General features: G+C 39.3%; 1 protein-coding gene across 15 annotated transcripts in view; it reads left to right on the top strand.

Moving 5' to 3' along the window:
• LOC129495544 (transcription factor 4) overlaps positions 1-13,695 on the top strand; it is a 356,507-nt gene that overhangs the window by 159,802 nt on the left and 183,010 nt on the right. The window contains exon 1 of one of the 15 annotated variants that reach the window (XM_055303159.1): positions 372-389. The exons of the other annotated variants lie outside the window; for them this stretch is intronic. The gene's annotated coding sequence lies outside the window, so the exon portion shown is untranslated. Of the gene's footprint in view, positions 1-371; positions 390-13,695 lie in introns of those variants that run through there. 15 annotated transcript variants of the gene reach the window in all.

The following is a 13,695-nucleotide window of genomic DNA, read 5'->3' as shown; positions in this document are numbered from 1 at the left end:
ACATGTGATGAGTTTTAGCCTAAGAACTAGATTCTTTTTTTTTTTTCAATAACAGCAATGAAACGTACTTTTATTTGTGACCCAAGTAGGAGAATTTCTGGCAAACTTTTTTTTTTTTAATATTAAAAAAAACCCTCCACCTTTTCCCCTCTTCCTTTTTCCCTTTCAAGACTATTTAAATTTACATAGTAAAACATGTTAGGACAGCCAAGCCTCAGCATGTTGTGTTCTGTCCTCTAGCTGGCAAATTTACGCCACGACAGTTTATTCATCCACATGCTTTTTGGCGACTCTTCATCACGTATTTGTGCTTAGATCTTCTGGTGCCTCCCTCCGTGTGCTACCCATAAGGTCGAAAGAAAAGCAAGTATTCTATTTCTCTATTCAGGGTGGGTTTTTTTCTTCTTCTTCTTCTTTTTTTGGATGATGGTTTTGGGGTTTTTTTTTTTTTTTTTTTGGTTTTTTTTTTTTTTGTTGTTGTTGTTTTTTAGTGCTTTTTCTTTTCGTGTATTCCCTTTGTGGTTTAGTGTAAGACTTTGGGAATGTGCCCATAATTCTCTCACTCAACACTTCTGGTTTAGTGTTGTGCTTCAGATGTAATTTTAAGAGACACCGTACAATCAAAATGGATACCCAGAAACCCCAGAACAGGGCTATCGACAAGCATTCAGTACAGAGGGCTATTAATTTCTAAATTCTCTTTGTGTTGCTTTCAAAACGTGTGACTGTAGATTGGCAAATAACCATTTGGTGCCAACCTGGTACCATGCTTTGTCATGCTAGCCTAAAGTTCAACTGGAAGTCCTCTATCTCCCCCTCAACATTAGAAAGGAAAACCTAAACAAGAGTTCTGACCTGATTTTAGATTTGATCATTAGGTTACAAAAATGATTTTCACTAAGGCAGATTTTTTTTTCTGAGCTAAATATTTCTTCAAAAGGGTTTATATGAGGATTAAGAAAAAGAGAGAATGAAAGCGTATTTCTTTTACAAAATTGTCAAATTTATAAGCGTTTTCACTCTCAAAATGATATAAAACAACTTCAGGCAGTTCCTAAGATGCAGTTTCCTGTTTATTTAAAGTTAAATTGTAATTCCTAAAGTTGCTAGCCCAGCATAAATAAAGAATATAAATATGCCTTGTTAGGGGAAGATAGAAACTTTGATATGCTGGGTCTTATTTTTTTAGAGTATCTCAGTAAAATAGGAAGTCTCATCAGTTATTTAATGAGGACTTGAAAGTAAATCTTTTCCTCTATTATGCAATTAAGAACGACTATGTTTTTATTCCCCATTAGGTCTCAGAGTTCCAAGAAACAGAATTTTATTTCAGTGTCTTGCTTCATTTCAACTTTTGTTTTCTCAGTTTGTACATGAATGTGTGTGTGTGTGTGTGTGTGTGTGTGTGTGTTCATGGTGTGTCAATGTCTGGAGATTATGGTGGCTCTGTCCTCTTTCCCTTAAAATCTATTGTGTTAAAATAGCAGACAGAAGAAGGTTCTACTTTTTTTTTCCTCATAGTTTACTTCTATTTTATGCGGGCAAACTGCCCATCCAGATGGTGGAATTTCACCTGTAAGCAATCTGAAACGATCGGTTAATTCTGACATTTTATAGAGCCCTTTTCTTTTCTTTTCTTTTCATACAGTGCAACTAAGTGCAGAGTAACTATTCAAGATAATGTTTCCTTTTTCCCCCCTTTTAAAGCGCTTCCTGCTGTGATTGGTCCTCCACCCCGCCCCCCAAAATCTGTATTTTGGGCTCAATTAAAAATCTGTGGCATTAGGCACTTTGCTGCTGTTGTCAAAACCACATCCCATGAAACCTTTGACCACTTCTAACATGTGTAAATGAGGAAATGACGGTAGAAGTGAAGGGACAAGTGTCGATGAGCAGGTTAGTGGCTGAGAAGCAGATCATTCTAATTTCATAAGCTCAGCGTCCCACTGCCTTTGATAAATTCACTGTTAACTTTTCTCCTCCCACCAAATTCACCACGTACACCAACTCACACCTCCTTAAGTAACACCTAGCTTGGTGTTAGCTACCAGAATCCTGAAATTTGGTTTTGTTTTCTGTGTGGCTAGCCTCTGGTGGTTTATGTGACTGAATAAAAACTGGAGACATGGCTTGAGATGATTTGTTGATCTGTTATTGAAGAATCTCATTATTTCCTGAACCAGGTTTTGGGGATGTTTTTGAAGTAGAGTGCAAAAAGGACAAGAAGTCTTGGAGTTTTGTTATTATTCGTAATAATTGTATTTATACTGTATTTACAAGTTATTTTGGAATGCTACCCTCTTGTTTTTATTTCTAGAAATCTCTCATTTGCATGAATTATTTCTTGAGTTATTTATACGGTAAAGATGGCTCTAGGGACCTTTTCTCCCCCCTGGCTTATTCCCTTGGGAGAACATTTTTTTTTTAAAGCACTCATATTATACCTGTTAGGATTTGAGACCCTGGTCACGCTGTTATTTGTTGCTTTCTTTTTTTTTTTCCCCCTGCTTGCTGTTTCACACATGTTAATTCCTGTGGGCATTTTCTTTTTAAAGTGATGAGATTTTCACTGTCCAGCAGCAAGCCACATTTACTGGAGTTATTGAACTCTGAAATAGGAAACCTGTGGGCGACAGTTTTACCCTCCCCAGAAGCTGTTGCTTCAGTCAAGGGGAATTACAACCCCATGACTGAGAATTTTAAAGTAGTTTGACTAAAACATCCCAAGGACTCCTTTCAGGTATTGCAACAAAATCAACATTTGTTTGTGGCCAGGGAAGCCAGGGTTCCTGGCAGTGTTCTTATCCAGTTGTTTCTCAGATTTCCCTTGCAAACTTTCCCATTGGTTGGGGTCTGTGGAGAGATTTCAGTGGCTGGCTGGGGGAAATGTTTGGGAGAACATTTGCGTATCAAAGCAGCCTAAATATTTGCAAAAATGTTTGCTTGAGAAAAAAAAAAAGAATCCACTCAGGATTAGGAAGTAACTTGCTAAAACATTTTAAAGGCATTTGTCATTTACTCAAGTATATTTTTCGTGAAGGAGGGCCTAGCCTAAATTTCAGGGGTCATCCCAGAATCCATATTTTTAAAAAGGTGAGATAATAAATGCTTTGGCTTTATGATTAAGGTCTGTGTCTATATGTGGGATAAAAATGCACAAAAAAACCCTCAAAAAAACTCACCCAAGAAAACAGGAAGGAAAAAAAAGGAGACACAAGTACATTTAAAAATTAATTGGTTTTTATTTAGTGAACCCATAAAACAAAAGGTGCAGAGAAAGGCCTCATGAAATGATAGGACTGAATGGCTCTTGAACAGCTAGCTGTAACCTCATTTCCCCCCACATTATGTGTTTTTCCCTTATAAAACACAACTGTATTGCTATATGATGTTCGGTTCTGTTGGAGTTCACGGGCTTTCTCTCAATAGTAATGATTTCTCCTTTTTTTTTTTTCTTTGTAAAGAGTTTCATGTGGGCATTTTTGTGTTCAGATTATTAAACTTTTAACTGCATTTCACTTTTGGTTTGGAAACAGTACATATAAAACCCAGTGCAGGCCAGTTTCTCCAATTTGTTAACAGTGTAGGAGTTGAACGTTGACAATTACTGTACTTAAAAGCCCTTCAGATCAGGTGTTATTTTACCATCTGGACAGTAATAAAAATATGGATCTGGATACAGAGAAATAGGATGTACAGTACTCAACAGCCCAGTGCACTCTATTGGTGCTAAGGTGTGCATGGCTACATCTTACAAGTGTGTGTATGTGGGTGAGTGGGTTCATATGTAATTGTGTGTTGAGCATGTAATCATTCCTCCAGAAAACCCAGGCATAGGATTCTGGAGTCTTTTTCAAGCTGGGCATTATCGTAATACCAGAATGTTTGGCTACTTTCCTTCAATATTAAATAAAAATGTGTAATATATATGTATATATATTATATATGTATAATTATATATATATATATATGTATATATATGCCTTCCTAAGTAACACTTGCCTAAATTCTTTTTAATGCTCATGCTTCTTCATGAAGTATATGGTGTGGCAATGCGATACAATGCTGACAGCAGAGGTAGGCTTGGGCAGATGCGGTTCCATTACACAGCTGTGTGCCCTAAGACAAATACATTAACCTCTCTGAATCTCCTTTTTCCCTTCCATATTGAGTGAAACGATTAATGATAATAGTTATGGTACTACCTAACAGAATTATGCTGAAGCTTGTGTGGAAGCACTTGATAAAAACAAAGAGCTGTAACAATTGATCTTTGATGCAAACAGCCAATTCACAATCCACGTGCCATCTTCATAACTCAAGGAACTCTCTCATGTTCAAAAATAAGAGAGATGCAAATATGAGATTATATTTCATTATTAACAAATAGTAACTTTGGGATCACCAGAACATGTGTTACTAATTTTACACGTGAAGAAAAATGACCCATTTTTTAAAAGTATCTGGATATGCTCTTTGAAATAACGTTATTCTTAATTAAGGCAGAAGCGGGTACATTGGAGGGAAATAGTGACCCTCTGGAGAAATGGAGAGTGAAAATAGTTTAGGGAAATGAGTCTTTGCGTCTTCTCTTTCGGAAAGATGCATGCATGTTTCTCTCAATTGTCATGAATTTCATGTTTGCACACCGGGGTGAATACTTGAATGATAATGGTCATTGTGGAGAAGAACCTACCCACTACAATTTGTATCTGTGTATGCCTACCTATATCAGTCTATATGTTTCCTTAAGAATGTGTCATCCCCAGGAATTGAGGGTATAAGGCGACTGTTAGATGCTGGGCCAGCTGCATTTAGACACTTGTCTAGAAGGGTTTTTTCAGTTTTTAGTGTATGTCCAGTCCTGTTCCTTGAGAATTCTTTGGGAGAAGTAAGAACGTTTGTTTTCTTTATTTAAAAGAATGACATGATGAACGGTGGTGTATGTGGTTTCATGATACTATTTTGGTCATTTCGTGTTCCTCCTTCAATGTAATAATACATAGGCACCTTGATCCTGGTCCAGATATTATTTATCTAAATATCTGTAATCTCAATGATATTATTATTATGGCGTTGTTTCCAAAAACCGGTATTTATTGCCATGGACCACCTTGTGTAAAGGAGTGTCTTAGAGAGCTTATAAGACTTGTCTCTGGCATGTGGGATTCGCAGGCGTGTGCAGAGTTCCCTTCTGGTGGCCTGCTAGGAGCTAACTTCAACTGAGGAACTCTTCAGTAAATTCATTAATTTGATAAATATTAAGTAAACCATGGAAAAAACAGGCACGTGCCAGTTACGACTGCATGGCTTTTAAGATTTTTTTAAGACTTTAGGATGGAGGGATCCCTGGGTGGCGCAGCGGTTTAGCCCCTGCCTTTGGCCCAGGACGCGATCCTGGAGACGGGGGATCGAGTCCCACATCGGGCTCCCGGTGCATGGAGCCTGCTTCTCCCTCTGCCTGTGTCTCTGCCTCTTTCTCTCTCTGTGACTATCATACATAAATAAATAAAAATTAAAAAAAAATAGAATTAAGACTTTAGGATGGAAACCCAATTAATTTAATGTTCTATCAGTTTCACTCAAACATCACAATCTAAGGACCAATTTCATTTACATATTTCTAATCTGGTGAACAGATAGAGTCTACTTATTATTTCTCTTGAAATTTCTTAAATGGGGGCTAACAGGTCCTCCTCTTTGAGACTCCATTTGATAAAACGGCCATGTGTCTCTTCGCCTTGAGGTTTCAGTACCCACAGTCACGAGATGGGAAAGAAATCGTGGAACTTCTTTAGAAATTGTCTCATAAAAGGGATTCATTTAAAAATTGGGGGGACTGCATTTAAAATTTAATAAAAAAAAAGTAATTCAAAGTAAAGTCTGTAGCCAAACTCCTTAATTGTGATGCATTTGCCGAGTTCCCCTCTCCCATCGTCGGGCCTGCTCTCATGCCATATGGCCTACCATGGAACATTTAACTTGTCAGATATAATGGATTGTCCTGGAAGCAGATTTTTGCTTTGAGCACTCGGCTCCTTTCTTGCATCTCACTCTCAGCTCCAGGCTGCAGGATGAAGGATTGTGGTGGAAATGCAAGGAAGAGACACACAGTTGATTCCCCTTAAGAGAGTGACCTATATGCCACAAAATTTTACCCACGTAAAGAGGCATTATCCCCGTCACTGGCCTTAGCAGGCTGCATGTCAAAATCGTTTAAATTTGCCTGGACTTAACAGATTGTGCAAACATTTCAGAATTGAGTGCTTAGGAATAATAAAACATCGTCATTTTAACTTATGCAGAAATGGTGTAGCCACATCAGCCGAAGGATAAGTATTATTTATCGTGACCTACATGTAACCTAAACCACCTGGTTTGTAGATGCTGTAAATTAAGTTCAACTCCCAAATCTACTGAGAATGCTTAAGAAAAAAAAAAAAATCACCTTACGGAGATGTTACATGGCTTCATTGTTTCTGTTTTGTGAGGAGATGTGAGGTTGAAATGATCATTTAGGTGGATGGACAAGTGGCTGTTAATTATCCTACCAAGCTTCCTATCTTGAAACTTAAATGCACACCTTCCGTTTATCCCAATCTATTTGAAATTAGACATTGAACATCCTATGGATTATTTAATTTTTATATGTAAATGGAAAAATCATAGTATTTGATGTCGATTTTAATTTGGTGCTTTCGCAAAGTAATTTATTTCTTTTTTTCAAGTTGTGATATTGTTTCTGAAATCACAAGCTTAGGGAGCTCTAGGAGGAGTTTGCAGCTTTTGCATTCATAGGAAAACTTCCTTTAAAGAATAAACGATGCTCTTTCTATATGTATATGTTCATACATAGCTGTCAGGGATTCCTCTAGTATAACCTACTGTAATCCCAAATATTACAATAGAGACCCAAATTATCAATCAAGCACAAACAAGTGGAAAAATAAGTAACTTATATATCTCATGATGATACATAAATGATACATAGTGGGTTGCTCCAGGGTTACAAAAATTCATTAGTAGATTTGTATGTGACACATGGAAAAACACTAGAAGAGACTCTATTTACAAAAGTTAATTTAATATACTCACCAAAACAAGAATGTTTATGTGTTAGGAATTTAATATAGGTCACTCCACAAATTCATGTATTATAGATAATTTTTTAATATGGAGCTATAAAAAACTACAGTGACCTTGAAAACTGATATAAACCACACTTCCATACAAAGAATTCTTTTTTAATGGACAACTTGCATTAAAAGCTAAGAAATCTCTGTTAAAGTCAGTATCTAATAACGTGTACTTGTGTATATTTCTCACTGATCCTAAAGTGAGCGCACTTGTCTCATTAATGCCACTGATAGGATGATATTTCCCCCCCCTCCCTGTGTTCAAATTTTGGTAGGCTTAGTCCTCCCGGAGTTTGGGTGGTGCCTGGCCGGTGGGCTCTTGTCGGGGCGTGCGCGCCCTCTGCTGGCTTCTCACATTGGAACCGGCCCGCGTGAGGGTTTCTTCATTTCTTTTACTTTTCAGGGTTGGGTGTTTTGGTGTGTTTTGTTTTTGCATTCTTAAAAAAAAAAAAAAAACAATCATATATTTGTAGTGACTATAAAGTTGTAGGTTAATATGGAGGATGACAGCAAATTTGCTTCTGTTTGAAAGTAAAGTGTTTTGGGACACCTGGTGGCTCAGTGGTTGAGTGCCTGCCTTGGGCCCAGGGCGTGACCCTGGGGTCCTGGGATCGAGCCTGCATCGGGCTCTCCGCAGGGAGCCTGCTTCTCCTTCTGCCTGTGTCTCTATGAATAAATCAATAAAATCTTTCAAAATTAAAAAGAAAAGGAAAGAACGTTTTTTGGGGGTTGGTTTGTTAGATCCCGATAGTTTAAATAACATGTAGAGTACCTGCCGGTTTTGAATTTTTAAGTGGTCAATTTCATATTTCCAGCTATTGTGCATTTTCATTGCTTTCATAGTTCCTCCTGGCCTGATTACACGTAAGGATTCTTGTTTGACTAAGTTGGGAGTGGACTTCAGAAAGAGAAATTATTGGAATTTGGCCACGTGGCTCTGTGGATAATAGATGTGGCAGGTAACTCCTAGAGGAACACTCCATGGTAGCGTCACTGGTTTTCCTGCCTCGTGAAGGAAAATGAATATTTACATCGCAGTGTTTCATGAAGGCATTTTTGGTTTCCTTGTAGACCAAATGAAGCTGTCCTCTGTGGTAGATATAGAGTGAAACCACTTTTTGTTTTGCTTGGCCCCCTTTGGTTATTGTTTGTAGAGTGTGAGATGTTAAAGGAGCAAGTCACTGACTGATGGTCCCTGTATCCCCAGGTTCCCAGGTCGCAGGACCAAGTTATGCAAGTTAAGTCAAAGAGGGAGCCTCCTGGCCTCTCCGCCACTGCCTGGATGGAGAGCATCCTAGGATCCTGGTCGTGAAGACCGGGGCTCTGGCTAATGGATAGGTCTTTAAAGTACCAACAGTTTTTGTTGACGAGGTTTCATCAAATTCTTCATATTAATTAATTATGTATAAGCGATTTCTGTGTATCTCTGAAATGACATGACTCTACTGAGTCAATTTGGGAGCTGTTACCCAGAGAGAGCAGTTTAGAATTTTGCTGTTCTTTTGTCTTACATTGCAAATTTCTCTGATTTTGTAAGCAAATGACCTCAAAATTCCCCAGCCAGCTCCCTAAAATATGGGATGATCAAAGAGTACATGTAGAGTTAGGGAAGGGGGGAAATGTCATCTTAAGGTCCCCCCCCCTCCCCCGGTTTCCTGCCTTGTCAATGTTAGGTATCAGTTACTTTAAAATTTGTTTTGAGTAAATGATACAAGTATCTCTGATGTATTTAACATTGTCAAAGAAGTATGACCTGCATTCTAATAAATATCAAGTTGCCCCTATCTCAGTTATAATAGCTATCTTGCATGGAACCTCGAATACACATCTCTCCTGTTGCCACGATGCAGTTCTTTTTATTTTAAATAAAAGATTTTATTTTAAAGATTTTATTTATTTATTCATGAGAGACACACACACACACACACACACAGAGAGAGAGAGAGAGAGAGAGAGAGGCAGAGACACAGGCAGAGGGAGAAGCAGGCTCCATGCAGGGAGCCTGACATGGGACTAGATCCCTGGACCCCGGGATCACGCCCTGAGCCGAAGGCAGACACTCAACCACTGAGCCACCCAGGTGTCCCAACCACGATGTAGTTCTGCTTGGGATTCTCCTCCTCTGTGCTTTTCAGTCCGCCTGTTCTCCCCTGACCGATGGACATTGTTGGGTTTGCTCCCAGCAAACCTAGCATCTCAACCATCTAAATCCTTACCTCTGGAGGATAGTGTCCACTGCTGATGTACCAGCAGCCAACACATAGTACGCAGGGGCACCAAACAATATTTATTTCCATATCTCATGTGTTTTGGATCTCTTTTGCAATGATTCAGGCGATCATTTTTGCAAGTTTCAGAACTGAAAATTGCTGTCTGTAGACACCTAGTCCTTGTTATGTATTTTATTTTCTTGGCTATTTTGGTTGTATGAGGTCAGTATGCTGACTACTCCCCTTGTCCTTCCTCCCTTCTTCTCCTTGACCGTCCTTCCCACGGCCTCTCCCCTTCCTTCCTGTGCCCCCCTTCCGCTCTTGCTGTAGTCATGCTCATGGATGCAGTAATTGGGAGGCTTCCCTTCAACATCATAGTATGGGACTCACGCCTCGTGTGATTTTATCTGTGAAGCACTGTCTTCCTTTAGCAGAGACTAGTGTCACAGAGGAGCTGGGCTCTGAGAACTTTGGGCCTGTTTACCTTCCACTTTTTGCTTGTCGTGGGCCTGATGTCTTAGAGTTGACCTGGAAGAGCGGGTGCAAGAATCAGCAGTCTTCCCATTCTTTGCTCTATGGATGCTCTGAACTGTATTTTGAATTTTGAGCTCTTTCCCCCCAGCTTCTCAGTGATGTATGTTTAGGGAATATAGACCCATTGCGAGTCAGTGCTAAGGCTGGAGAAACAGTCATCCAACATATCGGACGCCTAACATAGATAAAGGAATGATACTTGCATTATCTTCTGTCTGGGGTTGGAAATGGGGGCGTCTGGCTGGCTTAGTCCAAAGAGCATGTGACTTTTGATCTTGGGGTTGAGAGTTAAGGCCCCATGTTGGGTGTAAGGATTACTTAAATAAAAACTTAACATTTTAAAAAATGTTATCTATGTATATGTGTATCTATGTAAGTGTAATGCTTGTATATATTTTAACACATGTCTAAACTATATTTAAAATCTTCCTGAGATGCCCATGCATCTTACTTTTGTACAGTCTTGAGTATCATATCAAATGTGCTTGTGGTTTCTTTGAGAGATGATACTTGTTATATTTTTGTTAGCTGCAAGCTTAGCTGGAAAACCGAGGCCATTGCCTCCATGCCACGTTGCTAAAATATATAATTTACCTTTATAGACACTATAACAAATGTAATCCTAAACTTTTTCCTCTTTTCTATCCCACTGTGGCTTACACAGAGTCTGGTCAGTATTATTTTTTACAGTTAATATCAGGAAGGCTCTGTTAGAACATTAGCTTACTGGGGAGCAAATAGTTGATTGCCAGAAGTGATTTGCATGGTGAAATGCAGCTACAGATTTTCTTAAATTTTGCTGATAAATTCCAAAAAGAATTAACCAGGCCACAGAGTATTCATGTGATCTTTCTACCGCATCTGACCAGAAATGTCATAGATCTCCTCCAGAGGGATCAAAGGACCAGATTCTCTCCCTTTGTATGGACTTGTAATGCCTTCAGTAGAGCACAGAAAGGGGTAAATATGTGGGTGAAAGGGCCCTTTTTATCAAACCATGTTTGCTAGAGGTTGATCCTGGAGTGTAAAGGTGACTTCTGACTTGGGATAGAATGGGGAAGGGATATTTTCAGAGCAGTAGCCAGTGGGTCTGATAGAAGAGGAGCCACCTTTCACCTCTAGGACTCTCATGTCTTGGAATTCCATCATTTATTACGGGAATAAATTCTCCTTCGTAAATGTGAGACTAATTTCTTTGAAATAACCAGTCTTCATCAGTGGAGATGAACAAATTGAAAGGCCAAGTATGCTGCCAGAAAAAGGTTTCTGAAATAGAACCGTCAGAAAGGTCCTCAGAGATCAACAATTGTTTGTGTTTAAAAATCTGATTAAATGGGTTGAATCGGGTACTAATCTATTTTTTTTGTTGTTGCTGTCTATCAGGCTACCCAGGTTTATTGAAGTTTCAGCTAATGTAACCTTAGAGGCTGTGCCTGTCACTTAAATTGGTTCCTGTTACCCCTGGCTTGTTAAACTAACCAATGGAATTTTATTAATATATATATATATATATATATATATATATATATATATATATATAACACCAGATCCTACTCTTCCGAAGGCAGATAGCCTGGGGTAGAGAAGCCAGGAATCTGGGGGTTTTTTTTTGTGTGTTTGAAGATTTTATTTCTTTATTTGAGAGGGAGAGAGACAAGAGATGGTGACAGTGTGAGCAGGGAAGAGAGGGAGGAGCAGGGAGCCAGATTCAGGGCTCGATCTCAGGACCCTGGGACCATGACCTGGGCCGAAGGCAGACACATAATGGACTGAGCCACCCCAACACCCCAAGAATCTGTTTTAAGAAACCTCTCACTAGTGGGTCTCATGACCAGCAAGGTTTCTTAGCCTTAGAGGAGAATTTGGGGGATTGCTTTTCTTACTGCCCATCCTGGGTCTTCCTTTCCTCCTAGAATCTAGCGAGCGTATTTCTCTGTGCTTGCTTTGATTCCTTTCGTATGTGTGGCAAGATTGACCTTTCTTCATTTTTGTATAAAGACTATTATGGTTCCTCAAATTAAAAAAAAAAAGGAGCTTTCAGAGGCTCATGTTGTTTCTTCAGAGGGCACACAAGTCCTTAATTGCTGTGGTTGCCAGTCATCACGCACACACTGCGATAACAATGTAAAACAGGGTAGGCAGGACTATTAAGATCTTATTCACATCAAGGCAGTGGTAAGTTACTCATTAGAAGTAAGTTGAGTGATTTCGGGGTTGCCCTTAGTCCTTCAGGTCTCCAGGGGACCCTTGTACAAATTGCTGATTCAGAAAATCATTACTCTGGTGGCTGAAGTGGCACTTTAGTGGCCTTAAAGAGTTATTTGACACACCTCCCCAAACAGCTAAGTTATCCCCGTGATTATGTTGATTAATTGCACACTCTGTGGAATTAGCGTTATTTTCAATGAAAGATTTTCCTGCATTTGGAAAATAAAGCATAAAACTCATGCGCTTTAATTTGATAATATGCGCACTTCTGAGCATGACACCGAGTGAGGGGATTATTTTGGCTGTTGTCTAGGGCACGTGTCTAAGGCAGTACTTTTCTTATTTTTGCTCTTAGAAAGTCCTTTGTGGTGTCCTGGAGGGTGGTCACTCAGAAGTGCTTATCGTTTCTAGCATTTTTATCCACCAAAGGACTTGAGAACTCCTTTTTGCCTTACAAACAGTTAAAATGATTTGAGGGGAGGGGTCGTGGTATGCATTGAGAGGAAGACAGGTGGAATAATCTTCAGTACCTACTGACATTCTCTCTAGAACACTCCAAAAAGAAGTGGCCTGCTGTCTGCAGGGGCTTTGGTCCTGGAATTGGAAGTTGAGGTCCCAGCTTCCTCTCCTGATGTCTGTATAACCTCTCCACCTCCTCCTAGAAGTTGGCTGTTCTTTCCTCATTTTCGGGACCTCATCTATAAAAATGGAGCTTAAAATGCCCCCCAGAGGAGTTCTTAGGGTGTGTTGTCTTAAATATGTAGGTTACATTACTTTGCATGCCATACAGTGCTTTACAAATGTGAGCGCTTTAAGGAAAATCGAATATAGATTCTCTACCACAGACAAGTCCCCCCAAAGGAAGAGTTTTGGTGGTGCCTCAAGATAGTCGGCATATCTAGAATTTTAGTCCACCCACTGTTTTGAAGGCAGTACAGTGTCTAGACGAGATGAGGTGAATCAGTGACGAAATGAAGCCAAAACTCATAATTTTCCAGGATCGGAGCTATAGATCATTACTGAGTTTTCTATTTTTACGGTTTAAGCACATCAGTGAAAGAGAAGACTGATGCTAGTCTTTTCTGGGGAGATGGCTAGCTCCCTGCTTCCCATTATCCTTTGCTACAAACTCTGTGCCTACTCACATCCCTACCCTCACCCCCCCCCCCCTTTTCTTTCTCATCTCAATTTAGGAAGACAGGGAGGAAGAGAATTTTCTAGGCTGTGGAATGACTAGTTTATTTTCTGGAATTGAGTTGTAATTCTTTTTAGCATAAAATTTATTAAATTTGGATTTTTGAATGCCAATGGATGAAGACCGGGTCATCCTGGTGCAGCAAGAGCCTGTAGGAGAGAACCAAGGCTCTTTTGAGTTGTAGAAATCGGAAGAATAATGTCAGCTTCTGATTTCTTGCAAATGCATTCTCTCACCACCAAAAAAGGACCTGGGGTAAAGTAGACCAGCCAGTGAGAATAATGAAGGTGTATCTACAGAGAAACATCACAAATAGTAAACGGTGTTTTAAGATCAATTTAATTAAAATAAAACACGATTTTTAGGGTCACATTATTTATTTCATAGAAAATTACAAGCATATGTTAACCCA

The sequence above is a fragment of the Nyctereutes procyonoides genome, unplaced genomic scaffold (genome assembly GCF_905146905.1).
Source record: "Nyctereutes procyonoides isolate TBG_1078 unplaced genomic scaffold, NYPRO_anot_genome, whole genome shotgun sequence".
Classification (NCBI taxonomy): Eukaryota; Metazoa; Chordata; class Mammalia; order Carnivora; family Canidae; genus Nyctereutes; species Nyctereutes procyonoides.
This window is presented reverse-complemented; position numbering and strand designations above follow the sequence as displayed.